Source organism: Lonchura striata, chromosome 2, assembly GCF_050655825.1.
Source record: "Lonchura striata isolate lonStrDom1 chromosome 2, ASM5065582v1, whole genome shotgun sequence".
Taxonomy (NCBI): Eukaryota; Metazoa; Chordata; class Aves; order Passeriformes; family Estrildidae; genus Lonchura; species Lonchura striata.
In genome coordinates this window covers 6,197,723-6,211,882 of record NC_140704.1, presented here as the reverse complement: position 1 = coordinate 6,211,882, position 14,160 = coordinate 6,197,723, and the positions used below count along the sequence as shown (strand labels likewise).

Here is a 14,160-nt window from a genome sequence, read left to right as displayed (position 1 = left end):
ACAAAGTGTATGGCCAAAGCTTTGAAATAAGTTATTCTTATTGTGATTCTTGTTTATAACACCAGATTCATTGTTTGTAATTTTGTTCAGTGGCATCCAATCAATAGCAGACAATAAAATATTATTTCGAGTGGTGTAGACATTCCACGAGAATGTGATTGATTGCTTTAATTTCTGCCTTTCTCAGTGTTTTTACTAAGCCCTGTCTTCATTTCTTTCATTCTGCCTAGTTCTCTTCAGCACCAGTTGTTAAATAAAGTGACATATTTATTATATCAGCTTTATTTGACAGATTGTGGGGTGACATATTTCAGATTAATTTTTTCATTTATAGATGTACGTATGTGTGTGTGTGAAATTATACATGTATATATATATATACACACACTGTATAAAATCAGTGTGTGCCTGAATATACTGAAGGCCAGAATTTCCAAGCACAACTGGAGATTTTAGGTGGTGGTTTTAGCTGCCTAAATTGACACTCTTTGACTAGTCTAAAATCAATTGCCAGCAAGTCTATGATCATGCAATTTAAGTGACATGTTATATGAAGTTCTCAGTGGCCAGATGAGGTTTATTATCTCTTCAGATGGCTGCAGAAACAGACCACAAAGCACTCCTGGTTTTCTATGTCTGACAGGACAGCTTAACAGCCCACCACTAAAAATTTTTATATTAAAATAAGCCTGTAAGGTGGCCTTAATATGTGTTTTACAGAGATATTTCAGAAATGTCTGGAAAAGTTTCTTTTTGACAAAAATCCAGGGAATTTTCTGGAGCTATTTCTGGTAATCACCAAACCCTCTTGGAGCACCTTTGTTCCCGTAAGTCTGGTGTGTGCAGGGCATGGAGATTAAAATCAAGCTCTTTGGGTGGTGTGCATTGACTTAATCCACTTATTCCATGTAAGGATATGGGCCATGAGATTTAGTGCACCTCCTAAATTACAGCCTAAATGAGCTTTATCCCATAAATATTGCATGATTTTAAGTCAGGTGCTCCAGCCTGTCCCAGAAATGCAGTGTTGTGGGGAACATGACAGCTGCCTCCAGCTTTAGCTTGTCTTGATATTGGGCTGTAAATCCTAGCCTTGGTGGAGGACTGAGCATTGCTTCAGAATGTGCCCAGTGTGCTTTGGGTAAGGAATTTCATAGCTGGGGAACATCTGGGTGCTGTTAAACATCCATTCTAGATCCTCAGATGACTCCTTCTTTTTTTTTGTGCTGATCTGAGTTTCACATTTAAAATGGTAATTGTCTGAACTTGTTTAGCAATTTAGGATGTTCTCATAGCAGGGAAGCATTAAAGATTACATAGGCTCTGAACCACATATTGCAAATGGAGCACATTCGTGTTTCTTTCCTAATCCTTTCAAAATGTGGTTGGAGTAGGGTTTAAACCCAGCCAGCCCCCTTTTCCTGAACATATAGCTTGTTGTCTCTGAGCTTAAAAAAACCCCACAACCACCAAACAACCAACAAATAAATCCTATTACTCCAGAATATGATTAGTGTTCTGGTTTGAGTTATAAATCCCCTTCATTTAAAATGCACTGTTGCTACAAGTTAGGATTTGAAAGTACAATCATGCAAATGCCATTTGCAATGTTTTCACTCTAGTAACCTTGGCAATACTGCAAACAGCTCTCCTGTTTGATACACACAGGTTGGGAATCTCAATTGTAAAGCAAAGAGGGGGATGCTGCCAATTTGTGCTGCTCCTGGGAGGGGAAGAGGTCATTTCTGGGGTAAAATTTGGTTGCTGCAGGAGCCATCCCTTTTTAGTCCACCCCATTCTAGGTACTGGTGCTTTGTTTTATGTTGTTTTATGCTGGTTATATCCAGCTTTACAATATTTAAACCCCTTGTATAAATCAAAATCACGGAGCATAAATATTTATCAGCACAAGAAATACACTGCACAGGAAACAAGCTCGGGAACAGAACAAGCCAAGTATTGCTCATAAAGGCAAAACCAGCGGATTACATTTCCATACCATCCAGAATTAGTGTAAAGCAGTCACAGACCCACCTGAATTCCCTCTTGATTTGATATTAAACATCCCAGACCAGCATGGATGTTCATGCCATGGCCACCTGCTCCTCAGGGCTGGTGCAGAGGAGCAGTGGGGCTTCCTTTGGGCACATCCCTTCCAAACAAAGTCCCACCTCTGCAGGCTCACAGCCCCAAACACGGGCCCTGTCCTGCACTGCTTGACCTGCCCACAATGGCTGGAGGTTGTTTTTGGTGGCTCTTGCAAGGCTGGTTACACCTGACCACTGGTTTGCTGCCTGGTAGAGTGTGGAAGATGCTTTGTAGGTGCCTTCTTGTGAGTGTAGGAGAGCCAGAATTTCTTCTTGCAGGTAAAAAATAAAGCCCCTGTAAGACATGGCAGGATCCTTGTCTTTGTCAGCCATTCCCTACTGACTGACAAGCTGGTCTGACATTTCCCCTTCCTAGAGGCTCCTTCCTGATGTTGATTTTCTGACAGCAGACTCTCTGGATATTCCTGCACCCAGCTTTTCCAGGTCATGGCCTGCTACTCCTGGATGCCAGCCCTGCTCATACAATCAGAATCATTAAGGTTGGAAAAGATCCTCAGGATCATCAAGTCCAATTGTCAATTCTCTTTGAGCCTGGGACTTTTGGTGTCTCTGAAGTACAAGAGGTTTGGTCCTCTTGTACTTTGGAGAGTGGGCAAGAACACAGAAGGTCAGGTTGGAAGGACCACGGTGGTCACCTGGTACAATGTCCCAGCTCAAGCAGGGTCATCCCAAAGCACAGGGCATAGGATTGTGTCCAGATGGTTCTGGAATACTCCCAGTGAGGAAACCTCCACACTCTCTGGTTAATCTGTTCCAGTGCTTGGTCACTGCATAGTAAAGAAATTCTTCCTCATCTTCAGGTGGAGCTTTCTCAGTATCAGTTTCTGCCTGTTGGCTCTTTTTCTATTGCTGGCACCACCAAGACAAACCTGGTCTGTCTTCTTGGCACCCATCCTTTAGATATTTGTACACATTTATGAGGTGCCCTTTCAGTCACCTCTTCTTGAGACTGAACAGCTCCCTCAGCATTTAATCATAAGAGAGGTTCTCCAGACCCTTGACAAAATTAGTGGCTCTCTACTGGAGCTGCTCCAGGAGCTCCATGTCTCCTGAAATCTCCAAAAGGCTTTGTGTGAGATGTTCTGTCTGCTCCAATCATAGAAAGCAAGCAGAAAAGAACAAAAAGGTGAAGAAAATGTATGAGGACTTCTAAAGAAAAAAAACCCAAACAAACCAGTGTTATGTGCATGTGTGTCTGTAGGAAAAATTATTGCTGACTAGAAGTATCAAATCTAACCTTACAGATATTCATGGCTGCTTGAACTTCAGCTGATTTACAGCAGTGAATGTATTAGCAAAAGCATAAGTTAAAAGTTACTCTTTTGCTATGCAGTTCACAGGATTATCTCCTGAGGTCTGGAAAACTCATCCAGAACCATAGAAGAATGGAAGTTGCATATCTTGAATGTAGCTGCAGAAATGCAGCAGAACCAGAGGTCCAGGAGCTTGGCTGAGCTCAGGAGGTGGCTGCACACATGTTCATGAGCTTCCCACCTCCACAGCAGCACAACAGGAGGGAATCCCAGGCTGAGCTGAGAGCAGAGAGCACCTTTAGGGCAGAAAGCAGAACCTGGGGTGGGTTTCTGAGCAAAGGGCTCTTGTAATTCCTGTACAAGGGGATGCCATGGCATGCCTTGCCTTTCTGCAGTGCTCACTTCGTTCAGAAAGATTTCATTTTGCAACAAAACACCTTCCCTGCACCTTTTCAGCATGAGCATGACAGCACCCCACACTGGGCAGAGGCTGGCTGGGGGCCCTTCCTGCCTCGGGAGGGCTCTTTGTGTGACCATTGTTTTTTTATTGCCTTTTCAGACAGCGTTTTGCAGCTTTTAGCATTGTTCGAGTTCTATAGCAGAGTCAGATGTTAGTTGCTTTTTTGTAGAAAAAAGTTTTATGGCACAATTTAACTTTAGCTGTGCCCTCTCCCTCTTCCCTGCCCTGTTTTTCTTTGGGAGGGGAAAGGACCTGCATGATGCTGTCTGTCAGGGTGGGAGAGGTCTCCTGACCATGCTCATTGTCCTTTCCTGCTCAAGCAGGGAATGCACTAGGGTAATAATTTCATGCACATGTGGCATGGGTGTTCCTTCCATCTGTGGTGTCCAGGTGATCCTGTCTGGATCTGTGGGCTTTGAGGGAGATTCACCCCACCCCACCCAGATACCAAACACCCCAGGGACAAGGTGTTGTGCTCAGGAAACTTTTCCACCGTGGGAATCGTTTTCCACCAGTCTCCACACAAGCATGCCCAGTCCCCCCATCATCACTTGTGGCACAGCAAGGCTCAAAGTGTTGGATTCATTCCCCTGTGTTCACTGCAGTCATTCCAGACTGAAAGGGCAATTTGGGAAATAGTGAGCATTTCCAGTGCAAAACCATTACTTGGAAAACAATAATTCATCATTTTGGAAAATCATGTTTTGAGCAAGGGAGGGATAAGCCACTGAATCAGGCTTATTGTTGTCAGGCTGCTTAATGTCTGCTCTCCAGCAGCTTCCCCAGGATTACAGACTCCTGATAAGGTCTCAGCTGTGCTTGGAGACTGTCTCTGAGATGCTGAGATACTTCAGGATCTGTGGTCATGTTGTCTGTGGCCGACCGGCTTCTGGTTAAAAAGCCACCTGGAAGTCAACACAAGTGCTTTTTGGACTCATTGAAATCCTCCCTTAAAGCTGGTTAGGTCAGTATTGTTAAATTCAAAAGAGTTTGGATGTCTGGAAGCAGACACCTTCCAGCTGCTGCAGCCATGGGGGTGAAGCATGCAGCACCTGGAAAAAAAGACACTATTTGGATGCTCTCCTGTTTATGGAAACCCCATAAAATTCAATGACAATAGGAGCAAGAGCATTCTCTAAGCATCAGATAAAAAGCTATGTTGTTTTTTTTTTTCCTGCATACTGTAGAATTTGATACATATAAAGATTGTTTCTGTGAGTGTCATTAACAACTTATTTTCTGTTAAGTTCTGTTGTCAGGGTCTGAAACAGAAAACATACAGTTGCTATTGCAACATGTAAAGCAACCTTCTAAGGATTTTTTCCTCTATCATCCATAAAAGAAGTGTGCTCCAAATCAGTTAAGGCTACCCTTTTGTCATATTTTCCATTCTCCCCTAATCCTCCTGTTGTCAGAGGTCTCCAGTCAGCAGTGATGAAAATGCCTCCATTTGGTGGCTTAGGATCCAAAATTCACCCTCTGAACAAAATTACCCAGACATGATTTAGCGTTTTTGATAGACATTGCAGTGTTGAAACGACAATGTGCAAACATATCCTGTCTAGAGCTTGTATTGTGGACAAATCCCAAATCATGAGCTTCTGCAAGAAAAAGGGCTGGAGGGAAAATTTCAGTGCATGCTGGCAATGCAACAGGCATGTTAATTAGCTGGGCTGTTTGCTGCTCTGGATCTCAAAGGACCTGGGTCTGCCCAGGGATTTCTTAATTCTTTCCCTCATTTCCCCCTTGTTTAGTTGTTTTGCTTTTTGCTTTTGGCCTTCACCTGTTTGCTCTTGTGGGAACAGCTGTTAAAGGCTCTGAGGAGCCTGTCAGTGAGTAATTGCTAGCACCCAGTAATTAGTTGAACTAATCAGAAGTGGTTAATTGTGATGGGATAATAAATGTAGCAGCCCACCAGTGTGGTTTGCAGAAGGGAGGTGAAGATGTTTGGGTGAGTTTTAGCACTTATGAGCAGGCAATGAATGGGGGATGCAGGGGTCTGGAAAAGGGCTGGGGGTCCTCATTCAGTAAATCTGATGTCCTGATGTTGAAGCACCTCCAGTCCCTGAGCTGAGGTTAAGCTGCATGGCTTCCAGGTTTCTTTACCCCACTGTGGTTTGTCTTTCCTTACACCAGCTCTGAGTTCCAGTTCAGAAGGTTGCAGTGCACACTGGATCAGGTAACTCCTGCTGTCTTTCCTTGCCCCTTGTTTATAGAGGTGGCTCTGATCTGGAGCAAGTCTGAAATCACCACCCTGGCATTGATGAGGATCTCTACACCCTGAGTCCTCTGCTTGGAGAACTCCAAGCCCTGTGTACTTGCATTGCTCCTTTTTTGCCTTGGCTTGCTCTGATAAAGGACATGCTTTGTGGTCCCTGTCTTGTGAGACAGCAGGCTTTGGCATGTCCTGAGACACCAGTCTCTTGTTTCAAAGCTCCTACATCAGGCACTGAGTGACTTTTTATACCTAAAAAGCAAGTGCAGACACTACCCAGAGAATGGCTGGGGTGGGCAGAGCCCTTCAGCAGAAAGTGTTGTGCTATATCCTTTCTGCTCACTGAAATTTTAGACAGTACCCCTGTCTCCCTGCTACTCCATGCCTTGTCTCTGAAGCAGCATGGTCTGTTCTGTGCTTGGACAGTTTCTCTGACTGTGTTCTCCTTGGTTATGCATCTCGTCTAGAAGTAACCTTTGCATTTTGCTCTCCTACTGCTGATTAAAATTCCAGACAATGGTTTGGGTGGGCCACTTGTGTCAGCTTTGATCATCTGTTGCTACAAGCCTTTGTTTTTTTCTTTTATAAACAGGGGCTGCAAATGAAGTGCTGGATCTAAAGCAATAATGGGAAAACAAACCACCTTTTTTACCACTTCCTCTCCTGAGGATGGACCTCCTTTGAATGGGGGTGCCTGTTGCTGTCCTATGCAGACTTTGTGTAGAAACTTCTGACAGGATTGTCAAAAGTAGGTCATGGAAGCTGGAAGTTTATGTTGGAAGGGCAGAATTTCTGGTTAGAGAGGAATATCCTTATCTGGAGTACCTGAAGATGGGATAAGTTTGGTGGTCACCCCAGAGACGAGAAACTGAAGCTCACAACAATACCACGGCTTGAAACTCTGCTGCACCCTGCACTTCTTGCCTTGCTCACAGTTTATTGCTTAATGCACATGTTGCTTTTCTCCTCTTGCACCTTTCCCACTTTATATGGATAGCTCATGAACTACTGAGCAGGAGGAAGGTAGGAAAGGAATTTTCTTTTTTGTCCGCCCGTCTATCTCCCCCTTGAATGTCACAAGACTGGAAGGTTTCTTTGCAGAACCAGATTTAAAAATACCCTGTAATGACTGTTTCCTATGAGACTGAGCCCTCCTGGGACATCTTTATCCTGTCCCAAGGGAGATGAGGGACATGAGTACATCTGTGGATCCCAATGCCTGCTTCCCACAAAGAAACATTCCTTTATTTTGACACTTTTTTTTTTTTTGGTAATTTTTTTGGTCACATTATTAGTTTTTCATTTTTAAAGACCGCTGACACACCAACATTAACTTGCCACTCCTCTCCTGTGATGTGTTTGAGACCCTTTGGGGCAGCTTATCTTCGAAGATTATCGGTTTTTCCTGTTTTACTTGAGGACTTTCATCACTCCTCCTTCAACCTGGGAAAAAACCCCCCAAGCCCTAAACAAGCCCACGTGCAGGAGCCCAGAAAAACTGGATTGTACCAAAAGGACAAGACACAAACTGTACCTTACACTACCAAGCCCACAAAACTCAAATCCATTCCAATTTTAATTCCTTTTAAACACCTAGACAGCCTGTATAGCTTAGAGAAAATCTGGTTTTCCTTGTCTATACGTGGTGTTTGCTGTTTGCCTTTCTCTTGATGTGTCCTCTTCTCTGCCTGTCCTTGGCAAGAGGGAAACTGCCACTTCTTGAGCATTAGAGAAAAGCTTCTCACACTGTAGACTTATAAATAATAATAGAAACCTATAAGTGTTCATACAGTAAATGCACATTAAGCACCATCCTATCTGGAAGAAATATTCATATTTTATGAGACACTCTGCACAGCCACCTAGGCACACATAATACAGAGGTGTCTCAAGCAGGTGATCAGATAGCAATCTGGGCCACAAACTGTTTTTTTTTTCAGGAATGAGGACCTGTTTGTTTGCCCAGAATCACTCCTGCTTCCCAACATCATGTGTGGCACAGAGTTCAGAGGGTACACGCATGGAGTCATATTAAGTTCTCACTAAATCTCAACATGGACAGTTTTGCCACAAATGTAACATTAGAAACAATCAACAGATGTTAAAGATGTGTTGTACTAATGACCTATTTCATATTCAAGTTCAGTTCTGAATTCCCTTCTCAGCCACTAATTTGCATAACATTTTATTCACGCTCATTAGCCATCAGGAGAGTCTAACTCAGCAAAAGTGGATATTAATCAATTTCCCCTTTAATAATGAATGGATACGACACCAAAAACCATTGTAAGCTTCCCTGTACCTGCTGCAGTACCTGGAAAGAGTGTGTCGTGCAGCCCAGTCACTTCATATCTGACAAGGATGCCTTGGGGGAATTCTTGTGTTTGATTTCACTGGAATAAATGAGCCCTGCAGAGAGGCAGTAAAAATATGAGACCATGAGCGCATGATAATGAACCTAACTGTGAAGGTATCCAAAACCTCCCCAAAATGCTGCCTGAAGTCCAAGAACCTCTTACAGTTAGCAGCTGAAGCCTTCAAATCTGCAGGAGTGTTACCAAGAGGGAAAGAGAAACAGGGTAAGAACCAGCATGACCAGTAATCAAAAACTGATTCTAGATCTCATTGATGGACCAGCTTGCATCCTGCCCCTGACCTAGTCCATGTCAAACTGCAGCACCAAAACCAGCAGCCACCACCTATTACCTGAATGGAGAGCAAATAGCAGATCAACATGCATTTCTGGAGGAGACCAGAATATTTTTGATGACCAAAAGCTGTTGAGTAGCCTGGATTTTACTTTTTTTTTTTTTCCTTATTTTTAACTCTGTTGGAAAACTTGATGCTTGGGACACAGAGTTTGTTTTCAGCTCTAAAGGGAGATGTCTTGATGTCAGTGAAATCTGTAATGGTGATGGCACAGAGAAACCCAGCAAAAATAAGTGTGACACATTGCTAAAGGAGGGAGACTTTATCATGAAGATTAATTTGGAATGACCTGTTTCTACAGAGTTCAATTAGACCTGGAGAAACTTCAGATTCTGGTGTTTATTTTTGAATGTGTTGTGCTAAGCACGATGATTCTTGTTTACCTTCAGCTGTCAGACCTAGGACAGGGTGGATTTGTCTCTGCATAGGGGAAGAAGGTGCTGGGGAAGGTCTTTCTCACCCCCCTCTGCTCTGGATCTGGGGGGACTGTGTCTTACAGCTCTGAGTTGTGATTTTAAGTAATTCCAGGACAAAGCCAAGGCTCAGTAATAATGTAAGACAATTCTGGGAGTGGGGGTAGGGGGCAGCCTGCTGTTCCTTGTATTGATCAGGAATTAATGTCTAACCTTTGAAAATGCAGTGGAGAATCTCAGCATGACTGTGAAACCCAACTTTGTGCTGTGATCAGTTCCCTCTGGGGACCCACGGGGGCTCAGCCTGCTGATTACGGATGCATTAGGAAAAACGTGAATTTTCAATTTTTCACATGAACCTTATAAAGTGAAACAGACTCCTGCTGGGATTTATGGAAACTGGTTTACTCTCCACTGCACTCAGTACATCTACTTAGCTAAGTTGGGAGAGTGCTTCAACCAAGAGACACTGCAAGAATTCAAGAATTATTCCACCCTCAGCAAGTTAATTGCTGCATCGTCAAGTAGCATGGTTATCCATCCTATTCCTTCTGCTTTCTCTCTTTTTTTCTCCCCTCTTCCTCTCCAAGAGCTGATGTGTGATGTCTTTTATTTTTTTTCCTCCTCCTTGCCATCTGTTTCATGTTTGTAACTTGCAGAGGGTGGGTGTGTGGTAGTGGAGCTTGTGATGAAGTTTGCTGGTGGAGGCATTTCTTTCACTCTGTTAATTAGATTTGTGTTTTCGCTACTCCCAGTTCTAAGGGCCATGCAAATAGGACTAAATTATGCATTAGTGATATGCCCCAGTGTTTAAAACATTCTTATTGTTGGGGGACACTGGCTCCATCCTGTATTCCTCCCTTTCATGGAATTCAATTATATTTAAACTATTAACAAGGAAAGTCTAAAAATTCTATTAAAATGTCAGTTTAATAAATCTTCCTAGGTTTAATCTTTCATTTCTGGACCGGGGGAAGGGGAGGATGAATTATGACAGTTTTAAGTTTTCCCCGAGCAGCCCCTGCGTGTTAAATTGTCTGTAACTGTCAGAGTGTTTCTGAACTTATCTATATTGGTAAAACAATCTGAGGCAATAGGAGAGTGCCCGGGGTATTCACTACAGTCAAGCACTTCATGTCCAGGTCTAAAACATGACCACAATTGGAGGAGAATTTGGACCCAGTTCTTTCCTTCCAATCATTACAGAGAAGTAAGAGAAATGGGGTGCTTCATGCCTGTTCTCCATTCCCAGCTCCAGGCTCTCAAAAATGGCTTTATCTGGCTTTGGACATGTGGTTTGGACTCAGCACTATTTACAACTGATTAGGTTGGTTTTTTTTAATTCCTCTCTTCTCCCATGTGCCACTCCAGAAATACCAAGGGACTGTCAATTTTTCTGGTTGGTACCCCACGGTGCTGAGTACCATGTGAGCATCTCCTGTAAGCAAAGCTTTCTCCTCTCCCTCTTTTTGTGCTGCACTTCTGCTTTTAATAAGTGCTGAAATCGTGTCTCTCCTGTTTGCTTCAGCTAACTCTTGATTTGAAGAGACTCACATAGGACCATATAAAGAAATTGCAATGGTTTAGCCCAAATAAAGGAAATCCAGCTCCTGGTCCTGTACTCTTATGGCTATAACGCAGAGGATGCAGGTGTAGGGATGGTTCTGAGACCTGGAACATGAACAGAGCTTCCAGGAGTGTTTTGTGACAGGGCTGCTCTTATCAGGTGAAGATTCAAGAGCTAAACGTCCCTTGATGGGGTGTCTTGTGAGCACTGTCTGGGAGGGAAAGAAAGATCAAGGTGTGATTTGACCCAATTGTCTGCTTGCACCTGAAGTCCTCCTGGATCTGGTGTGGAGACAATGATGGTGGGTGATATCTGCAGGTGATATTTTTTATGAGGCAATTAGTAATCCTGCTCTGCCTGTCCCATAAAAATGTGGATTGCTAGTCTGTAGATGGTGATGGTTGCAGAGAGCTGTGAGTGTCAGGTCTGACCAGGCTTGAAGGGGCTCAGCTGGGGCTCCTCTGGACAGCAATGGATTGTGATTTGTGCTGGCTCTGCAGGCCTTGCTCATGTGTTGGGGTGCAGATCCAGCACTGGGAGAAAATCCAGTAACTCTGGGCTCTTCAGAGGATGGATGCTGAGAAGAAAAATCCAGCTGCCCCTCCATGGTGCAGACTGATGCCAGAGTCAATGCACATGAGGATCTATATTGAAATGGAAGAGACTTTCATTAGTTTCTTGGCTTTGCTGGGGATCCCTGTGTGCTCTCAGCACAGCAGGAAAATGTGGTTGGCATGGGCATATGGCTTATGGCATTTCTGCCATATCAGCAATGAGGTATCTCTGACAGAAGACAATTCCATGTGGGAAATGCTGCTGTGGCTGTTGGTGACACAGCACAGAATGAGGAATAATTCCCCCCAAACAGTCCAGCTGACCAGTGACCCTGTGATGACCTGGCAAGTATGGCATTGCTTCTCCAAAATGGAAATGGCTACAGTCTGGCACAGCACACCCAAAAATCAAACTCCTCTTCTTGCCTCTCTCTTGCTTGCGTTTTCAATTTCTCCCAGTATTTAAGCTCAGGAGAGTTGAATTGTCCTATTCCAGCCCTGGATAAGGAGAAAATAAGTGACTAACAAGAAGGATCAAAATATTCTTGGTGGATTCTAGGGAGAAAGAGGTGATAAATGGTACTGTTTGAAGGCCTTGGTCAGCTGGGCTGTGGTGCATAGCTAATTCCAGGCTGCAGGGAGAGTGTTGGGGCACAGCGCTTTGTTTGGGTGAATAAACCATGCATGTTCATGGAATATTAATTAATAATAAATGAACATGCATGAATTATTCATGCTCATAAAAGCAAATTTGCCCTGAAGGCATAACACAAGATAGGTTTTAAGAAGGTTTGTTTTTGCTGGTTTTTTTTCTTTTTTTTAACTAAGGGATGGATTTGTATAGGGCATAACTGATTGGTGGTAATTTGAATCCAAATGCAGTGTGACTGCCACGGCCAAGCCAGTGTATCTCAGCACACTGAACAGGCACTCCTGCTTCCTCCAATGCTATTTCAGTCATTCATTTGTCTTCCAAGATGCATATAGGGACCCACTTGTTCTGAGTCCCATTTGACTCTGGCAGGTCAAAAAGGGTCCCTTGGCTTAACACTGTTGCTGTTGGAACAGGGATAGACCTGTCCCTGCACGTTTGTTCTGCTGACAGATTTGTTCCAGCAGCGTGCAGCGCAGATGTCTCATACATGATGCAGAATTCAGGTGAGATTTGAAGCAGTGAGCTGACGCAGGAAATGCTGTCTCTCTATTTAAACTCCAGGTTATGCTAAACAGGCCAGCAGAACCTTTTGCTGCACCAGGGTCTGTCCTTCTGGACAGCACAATAAACCCCATTAAGAAAGATTTAAATAAAAAAAATGCCTGTGTGTCTTAGTGATGTGCCACCCTGCCAATAAGAGGCTGAAAATTGTCCCTAACTTAGGAGATATCTTGACTCACCTTGGGCTTTACTTTGCCAAGGCAAAAAAGGATGGCTGTAAGCACTACATGTAGGACAGGCAGCACTGTGGGACTGTCACCTTGTTCACTGCTCTCTGTAAAGGCTGACCTTGCAGGGGCCAGGGGCATAATGTGTTGTAGCCAGGCAAAAATGTGCAAACGTGCAGATCTTTCTAAGTTCCCTGCTCTGTGACTGCTCTACAAAGTGAAATGCAAAGTTTTTCTCCCCGTCTGAGGCCATTAAAGATTTTCAAGCTGCCATCCTGTTAGAGCCTAACACAGTTAGAAACATAACCCCCACCTATCTACATCCCCACACAAGTTTCATGTCAAGATATTCTGGCTTGTCCTGATCAGATGTGGGAAAACTGGGTAAGCAGGATGCTGCTGCACTTGTCCAAAAGCTGCCTATTGATAGTGGATAATTTGTAGCTTTTCCTGTGTTCTAAAACCTTTCAAAATATCATCTTGTTGTTCCCAGGAACAGAGCTCTCTGGGTGGTGTGCATGTGTGTCATTGTGGCTAAAGCCCCTGTTCTCCCTCCCTGGGCTCCTTGCACTCCCAGCCTTCTCATGTTTTGCACTTCTGGTCAAAAATTGCAGCTGGCTTCTAAGGTGCACTGTCCGTGCTCCACAAAGACACCACAGTTTGGCCAAAGTGTTGTCTCTGGGTAGGCAAATGTGGCCGTGGTGTGTCAGTGACCAGCTGGGGAAAGGCCTGCCCACATCTCTGGAAAGGGGTTTAGGAACTGTGAAAGTGAAGGATGGTTTGGACATTTGGTGAGTGCTGCTGGATAGACCTTGTGGGCTGGCAGGATGGCAGGTGCACAGCAAAGGATGCAGAGTGGTACACCATAAACATGGTGCTCGCCAGCCTCCAAGCCATCATTTGATGGGAAAACATCAGGGAATGTTAGATGGAGAGTAGAGATCCCCAGACACAGCTCAGGTCTGCTATGAATCTGGCTTCAAGCCATCAAAATAATCTTAAACTCCTTTTTATTTCCTTTCCTATTTTTTTTTTCCTCCTCCAGAAGCACGCGTTGACTTCCTCAGCTAATAAAGAGCAGGGCCATAAACTCTGCTGCCTTTCCCTGGCAAGGCCATTCCCTTTGGTGAGCTGTTTCCTCTTGTCTTCATCTTCCTGTTATTACATTTTTAGTTTCTGCTTTTCCAGCAATCCTTCTCTGCTGAGCTGCTGCAGTTTGATCTCTTTCTGATTCCACAACAAACATGTTTTAAAGCCTTTGCTGCTGGTCTGCAGACAGTTTTTCCAGGAAAAATGCTTCATGTATTACAACTTAAAACATGGGTGGATTTTTTAGAATTTAACGTCTTGGGACCTAAGCCTTTGGTCTCCTCTTTCATATGGTCATGAAGGCAGATAAATGGAAATGATTTGAGTAATTTATATATTAAGAAGTAATAATCTTTGCAACCGCTTTATCCATCCAAATGCTTTTAACTTTGATCTTTCTGTTTTCTAG

At 43.7% G+C, this 14,160-nt stretch overlaps 1 long non-coding RNA gene across 1 annotated transcript; it reads left to right on the top strand.

The window, feature by feature from the left end:
- The first annotated feature begins 5,861 nt into the window (after window positions 1-5,861).
- LOC146768102 (uncharacterized) lies at window positions 5,862-9,352 on the top strand. Its single transcript, XR_014950483.1, has 2 exons — window positions 5,862-6,000; window positions 6,629-9,352. It is a non-coding gene; the product is annotated as an uncharacterized LOC146768102 (long non-coding RNA).
- The last annotated feature ends 4,808 nt before the right edge of the window (window positions 9,353-14,160 follow it).